A 7,256-nucleotide genomic window follows, 5' to 3' on the forward strand; every position below is an offset into this window, starting at 1 on the left:
GTGTATGGAGAAGGTATTGTTACTGGAAAAAAAAAAAAAAAACTGCACAGAAATGGTTTTCATTTCACACTTGAAAGAAAGGGAAAGTTAACTTCACAGACTCTCTGTGTTCCAGCCAACCTGTTCAGTTCAATGAGGACCGATTGAAGCTCATCTGCAAGGATCCAGGCCATTCCAATATGAAATTGGCCCCAGCAGATGAGATGCCTTATGATACCATCACCTTCACTCGATAGAATTAAAATAAATGGAAAAAAAAAAAAAATTTATCCGTCAACCCAATATATATATATATATCTCAATGTACATATAAATATACATATAAGCATGGTCTTTACACTAGTTTATTTTTACCAAGCTGCAAGGGTTAAACGGATATATTAACAAAATACTGTTTTTATGGGTGGATGCCTTTTCCTGTCTCTAACCCTTCCTTACATGTTTTTCAAGCCAGAGGTCTCTTCTTTTACATGTCTTAGAAGATGAGAAGCAAACGGATAATTTGTAGACACATGAGAAAACACGTCATAGCTTGCAAATGTAAACAAACATATATATATATATACATGCTTTTATATATATGTATATATAAATACATGTATGTATGTGTGAGAAGTTTGCTTTCCAACCACGTGGTTTCAGGTTCAATCCCATTGTGTGCTACCTTGGACAAGTGTCTTCTACTATAGGTCCAAGCTGACCAAAACTGTGTGGATTTGGTGTACGTGTGTCCATGTAAATGAGTGTCAGTCATACAAAGTGTTGTTCATTTGCAATATTTTGTAGAAACATGTCTGGTCATGGGGAAATATTAGTTTCTGTGGCAACAGGAAAGGTATCTAGCTACAGAAAAACCTGTTTCAATAGACTACATCTAACCCATGCAAACATAGTAAAGTGGATGTTAAAACAATGATGATATATACATATCTACACACATACAAACATGTAAATATATAATGATATATGACATAGCTGAAACAACAGACTGTAGAAACAGATGCTCAATGCTCAGGTTGAGAGTTCAAACCCTGAAGTCAGCAATGCATTTCTTCCCATGGAAATGGGAGAGGATAGAATAAGTACCAGTTTTATACCAAGGTTTAAAAACAATAAACCACATACAATTCACGGTCTGTGCCATATACACCCTTGCTTAAAGACAAGCTTACATATTTATTACACATGCGGGTATATACATGTGTGTTCTTTAGATTTGTTTTACCCATAACAAAGGCCATACTGGAGCAATATTATCTATACATGGTATCCAGATAGGATCAAAATCTTTTGATGAAACATTCTCCAGGGCACAGTTGAAGGAGGGTGACGGAGAGGAAGAGAGAAAATTCTGGTTTGACAATATTAAGGACTGGACAAGTTGCAGCACAGTAAACCTCCTCTGCATGACAAGAGAAAAGGGACCAGTGGCAACAACTATGAAAGTGTTTGCAGACAGGCACTCCAACAACTGGATGTAGCAGTTAATGGATTTTGATCATTATATATATATATATACACACACACATATAATCATCATTTAGCATCTCTTTTTTTCACGCTGATATCGGTTGGACAGTTCAATATGAACTGACGATCCAGAGGGTTGCAAACATTGGAACAGCCGGATGCTGTAAGGTCGCCAAGTACTTGCAACACAAGACACTTCACCCTCGAATGAGTGCAGCAACAGTATGGATGAATATGAAAATACAATAGAGGGACACAAGTGGACAGGTGGTTGCAATTGTCATTAAATCACTTATAGAGTTATGAGTTCATCCCTTTGCAATTACTTGCCCCCTTTTTATTTTATCTCTCTCACTCTCTAATAATTACCTGCACACACACACATATACATACAAACATTTATAATAGTTGCCTGTATGTGTGCAAGAGGAATCATACACAATATTCAGTTTCTGTTACACACACACTTGTTTGAGTGTCCCAAGCAGGACTTAAAACTGCGTCTAGTGGGTCCCTTTTTAAAGAGTATATAACACCAAACCCTTGGCCACTATTTGTTCCTAGGTCAAATGTGATCTGGAGTAATAACTACTCTTTAGGGTCCCAGCTATGGGTTAATTAGAATGTGAATCACTGGCGAGTGAAAGAGCCCCTAGGTCTGGATAGGACTTCCTTCGACGAGAAGGTAAACTCATGCAAAAAAAAAAAAAACACCCTGCAGTGCAGTGTCTCTGTTGTGCCTCTGATGTTATAGTTGTTTGCACTAAAAAGGGGGTTCAGTAGTGTGCAACACTGAACCCACTCAAAACAAATCCACACACACACACATTCATACATACATACATACACACACACATATATATATATATAGTTAGCAACAAGTAAATTCCATACACACAAAGTGGATCAGTTTTTTTGAGGTCACTTGTTTCATGAGTTCTAATCCTAAATTAATTTTTTAACCTTACGTTTCAGCTAAGTTCCCAGCAACTGTGATGGTTTTGAGAGTCATCAGCAACGAGAGGTGTCATGTTGCTGTCTACTGAGAGGTATTGGAAGATAGTTGCAAGGCCCTGGACAGAGGGGGTACACAACAGAAGATCATACGTCTTCCAACAAAACTCTGCACTGTCTCACAAGGCTAGGACAACCCAACCATGGATGCATGCCATCTCCATGATCATCTTCTCCAAGGCACATGACCTTCTAGCTCACCAGACGTCACTCCACTGTACTATCATTACATGTGGGGTATATTCAAGAGGTCAGTCAGCACTCCTATACAATCTCTCAAGTCCACAATAACCAGTGTTATGTCCAAACTTGATAAGGATCATCTAATTAGGGCATATCAATGCTTCCAACCCCTTACTCAAGCAACCATTGATACTAAAACGGAACTCAATGAATAGGTGAGATTATTTGTACCAATTTGTTTTCAAATACAAAGAGCTATGTATCGTTTCCTAAATTCAAACAAATGACCATAAAGAATTGACATACCCTGTGTATGTGTTTATATATAAACACACACACAGGGGATGTCAATTAAATATAATTATTTGGACTTTGGGTAGTTTTAGTCGTATGTCGATTAAAGCATTTTCACCCCTTTAGGCTACCTGATGTCATTGGATCCACGTCAGTAATTTTGCAGTGTTCATATACACCCATACATACACCTACCCCGACACTTGAGTGTGTGTGTCCAACTGTTAAACTATGTTATACCCTCACCCAAACCTATGTAGGTGGACCCCTCATTCATTTATTACCCGTTAAATCGCAAATTATGATTGTATTACAATCTCCACAAAGGCATTTTTTGTTGCGAGGATTAAAAGTGCCGCACCCAACCACATGGCCTCATAAATGGCAACCACCACCACAATTCCAACAGAGGGAACCCTTACACGGTCATTCAACCTGCTAGAAACAGCAGTCAAATCTTTCTCAAAAGTAAACCCTATCTTCTTAAAAGTGTTCACATGCCCAATAAAATGTCTTTATTATCTTTTACCCATTTCAATCATTGCAGTGAGGCCATGCTGGGGCACCACCTTGGATCCATACAACACTTAATATTAAATGTTGGCAACCTTACTGTAATTGTAATTTCAAGCCCAACAATCTGTTAGAAAAAGCAGCCAAATCTCCCTCAAGCAATATCCTGATTTAAAGACAAAGGAAAAATAGACAATGCCCTACATAAAACCTTAAAAAAATAAACAGGTTGGTCATAACCAGCAAACATCTCTGATCATAGGTCTGTTGGAGTAGCCGGGTGTTAAATATTAAGTCATCATGTATGAAATTTGTAGTTAGGTATATGGTAAACTTTGACAGCTGCTCATTTTGTGCCATTATTATATTTTGACAATATTTTTTGTTAGAAAGCTGACACATCTATTTCTTTATTCTAACTCATTTTGCACTTTGTAAAGTATTTATAAATCATTTTCTGCTATTTGCATTTAGAGATGGATAAGTCGGAAAGTCATAGTTTTGAAATATGAGCTCTTCCTTGGAAATACAGCATCACAGACAGCTCGGAATATGAATGAAGTATTTCATTCTAATGTTATTATTACACAGCAAACAGTATCAATTGGTTTTCAAAATTTTTTTCCGGTAACTTTGACCTCACAAATGAGCAACACGGTCAACGGGAAACAAAGGTGAATAATGACAGACTGAAAGCCGCCGTCGAGTCAGATCCATCTCAAGGTGTCCGTGATTTATCGTTGTTGTTTGGTGTTAGCAAGCAAACAATATTGACTCACCTAGTTCAAATCGGTAAAGGGAAAAAGTTGGATAAGTGGGTTCCACATGAACTCAATGGAAATCAGAAACAGCAATGTTTGAAAGCCTGCATTATGCTACTTTCTCATCACAAAAGTGAATCATTTTTTAATCGAATTGTAATATGTGATCAGAAATGGATCCAATACCACAACCGTAAACATTCAGAACAATGTTTGGACAAAGACAAACCACCAAAACACAGTCCAAAAAGCAAAATTCATCAAAAGCTGATGGTGTGTTTTTGGTGGTCTGGCACAGGTGTAATCCATCAGGATTTCATTAAACCTGGATCATCAATCACAGCCGAACTATACTGCAGCCAACTGGACCAAATGATGCAGAAACTTACAAAAAGTAGCCAAGATTAGTCAACAGATACACTCCTATTTTATTGCAAGACAATGCCAGACCACACATCGCAAAAATGACATTAGCGAAACTACAGGAGTTGGAGTTGTATTATGCATGTGTATTATCATCCTCATTAAGGTGGTGAACTGGCAGAATCAAAGTGCTTAGCATTTTTTCTATGAATCTTTTTATTCAGAGTTCAAATCCAAGCAAAGATGACTTTGCCTCTCATCCTTTCGGGGTCGATAAAATAAAGTACGAGTCAAGTACATGCACTCTCATTCATCAATGCTCTGGCTGTTGCTTGAGTTTTACATGACTGGGCTGCAAGGCTATTTCTTTTTTTAAAATATGGATTTACACACTTATGCTCGTCAACACAGAACCAGGGAAGAGAAAAAATATGAAGGCGTTTGATGACAAATGTCACAGACGAGTGTATTGTCTTCAGGAAAAGGTAGAAACGATGAAGGAAATGGGACGATGATGGAAGCATGACTGCTGTGAGCCACAGGATTGGTGTCAGTGAATCTACCATTTGTTTCACAACGATAGGCGTCTGATGCTAACGAATGATGTAGATGGGTGGATTCTCTACAGGAAAAGGTTAGATGATCAGAAAAATACAGAGGAACTTTGCTGCTGGTAGGTCTGATGTTTGTGAATGTAGTATTTGTTCCATTTAAAAAGAGCACGGGGACCACCCATTAATCAGTATGGTTCTGAAACCAGAACCTGCAATAAATGAGGATAGATGTACTGGGTTTGAAGGCACAGACTAGTCTCTCCCAAAATTTTAAGTCTTGTGCCTATAATAATAATAAAATAGTGAGCTGACAGAAATGTCAGACAGTATTTGTTCTTTTCATTCCAAGTTCAAATCTTGCCAAGGTGAACTTTAGCATTGATCCTGTTGAGGAGGATAAAATAAAGTACCAGTTCAATATTAGGGAAATGATCCAACACCCTTCCCATCAAAATTGCTGATTTTGTACCAAACTTCCGAGCCGTTATTAATATCAGTATTGAGGTAAAAAGTTGCATTTCTCATCATAACATGAGATCAAACCTCACGTCATCCAGTGTTAGTGGGTCCAGAGCAAGGCACATGGATTGAACCCAGTTTACCTGGCTGACAAGATGGGGTCTATTCATGTTTCACAATCCAGTGGTGGAATAGCAATGAATCACAAACCCAATCCTTAACAATTGTCCCTGAAAAACAAGGCACACAACTCTGTATGTCCCAGTCTGCTTAGAAACTAGACATCTATGGAACACCCTAAAATATTATCATAAGACACTATCAAATAATATATGTGTATATATATATTTATTTATTAGGTACATACATATCTGTCCATGTATATAAACACACAAGTCAGTGTGTGTGTGTAGTAAGAAACCTGCTTTCCAACCACACGGCCCCGGGTTCAGTCCCACTGTGTGGAACCGCAAACCACAAGAGTGGATTTGGTAGACAAAAACTATAAAAAAGTTCACTGCATATATATCTGTGTGTGTGTGTGTGTGTGTTTGTCCCTTACCATTGCTTGGCAATGAGTGTTGGTTTGTTTACATCCTCGACCAATAGAATAAGTAGCTGGCTTCAAAAAACTAAAGTACTAGGGTCGATTTGTTTGACTAAAATAACCCCTTCAAGGCAGTGCCCCCAGAACAGCAGCGGTCTAATGACCGAAACAGTAAGAGAGATACACACACACACACAAAATCTACTCAGCCAACACAGATAGAGGTCAGCTGCATCACCATCAGCAGCTAACCATTTCTCTGGGCACAGACCCAGTCTCGAGAGACTGACAAATGCGTGTTATATACATACACACAAACATGTATATATAGCTAGATCAGTGCTCCACAACTAGCATGTTGTGGCACACTCGTGTGCCACTTTGTAACCTGAATCTAATTTTTTCACTGTACTTTTAGTTACAATTTTAGTTCAGGTGTGCCGCCAAAGTTTGAAAAGAATATAATTGTGCCACAAGTGAAAAATGGTTGCAGGGCACTGCGCTAGACAACACAAACATTACTTACATGCTCTCCCACACCAGGCACAATTATAAAGGTAAAAAAACTTTTAAAAATATATATCTTGATGATATTGATGATGATGATTTCTTTAAATAAGAAATAAAAACCTGATAAAGATTCCAATAAAAAATGGGCCCCATGACATTACTGGTAGATAAGTCACAAAAACCAATCAACAGTGAATTATCTAATCCACCCTCGACCAGACCCACTGGCAATTTCCTGCCTACGCTTCTAGGCACCTTCCTATTATTGGTAAGTGGTCAGAGTAATCCTCAACCCGTGTACCCTTCTCCCCACCCCATTTATTTGGACCATTTCTATTTTTCCTTAGATTCTGTTGTTCCCATACCCCTTATTTTCCAAGAAACGAATATAAAAACCACTCCCATTTTACAAACCCCAATATGTAATTCCCTCTAAGGCAAAAAAAAAAAAAAAAAAAGAGAAACCTAATAATGGTTTCAAATTTTGGCACAAGACCAGCAAATCCAAGGGAGGAGATAAATTGATTACACCCCTCCCCCCATATTATTATTTATACGTAAACACAAACTAAACCCTAATAATAATCC

The 7,256-nt window shown here is 38.0% G+C and overlaps 1 long non-coding RNA gene across 1 annotated transcript in view; it reads left to right on the forward strand.

Moving 5' to 3' along the window:
* The first annotated feature begins 6 nt into the window (after positions 1-6).
* Positions 7-7,256, forward strand: part of LOC128250924 (uncharacterized) — an 11,287-nt gene continuing 4,037 nt past the window's right edge. The window contains exon 1 of the long non-coding RNA XR_008266862.1: positions 7-2,882. This is a non-coding gene — a long non-coding RNA (uncharacterized LOC128250924). The remainder of the gene's footprint in view (positions 2,883-7,256) is intronic.

This window comes from Octopus bimaculoides, chromosome 26 (genome assembly GCF_001194135.2).
Source record: "Octopus bimaculoides isolate UCB-OBI-ISO-001 chromosome 26, ASM119413v2, whole genome shotgun sequence".
Taxonomy (NCBI): Eukaryota; Metazoa; Mollusca; class Cephalopoda; order Octopoda; family Octopodidae; genus Octopus; species Octopus bimaculoides.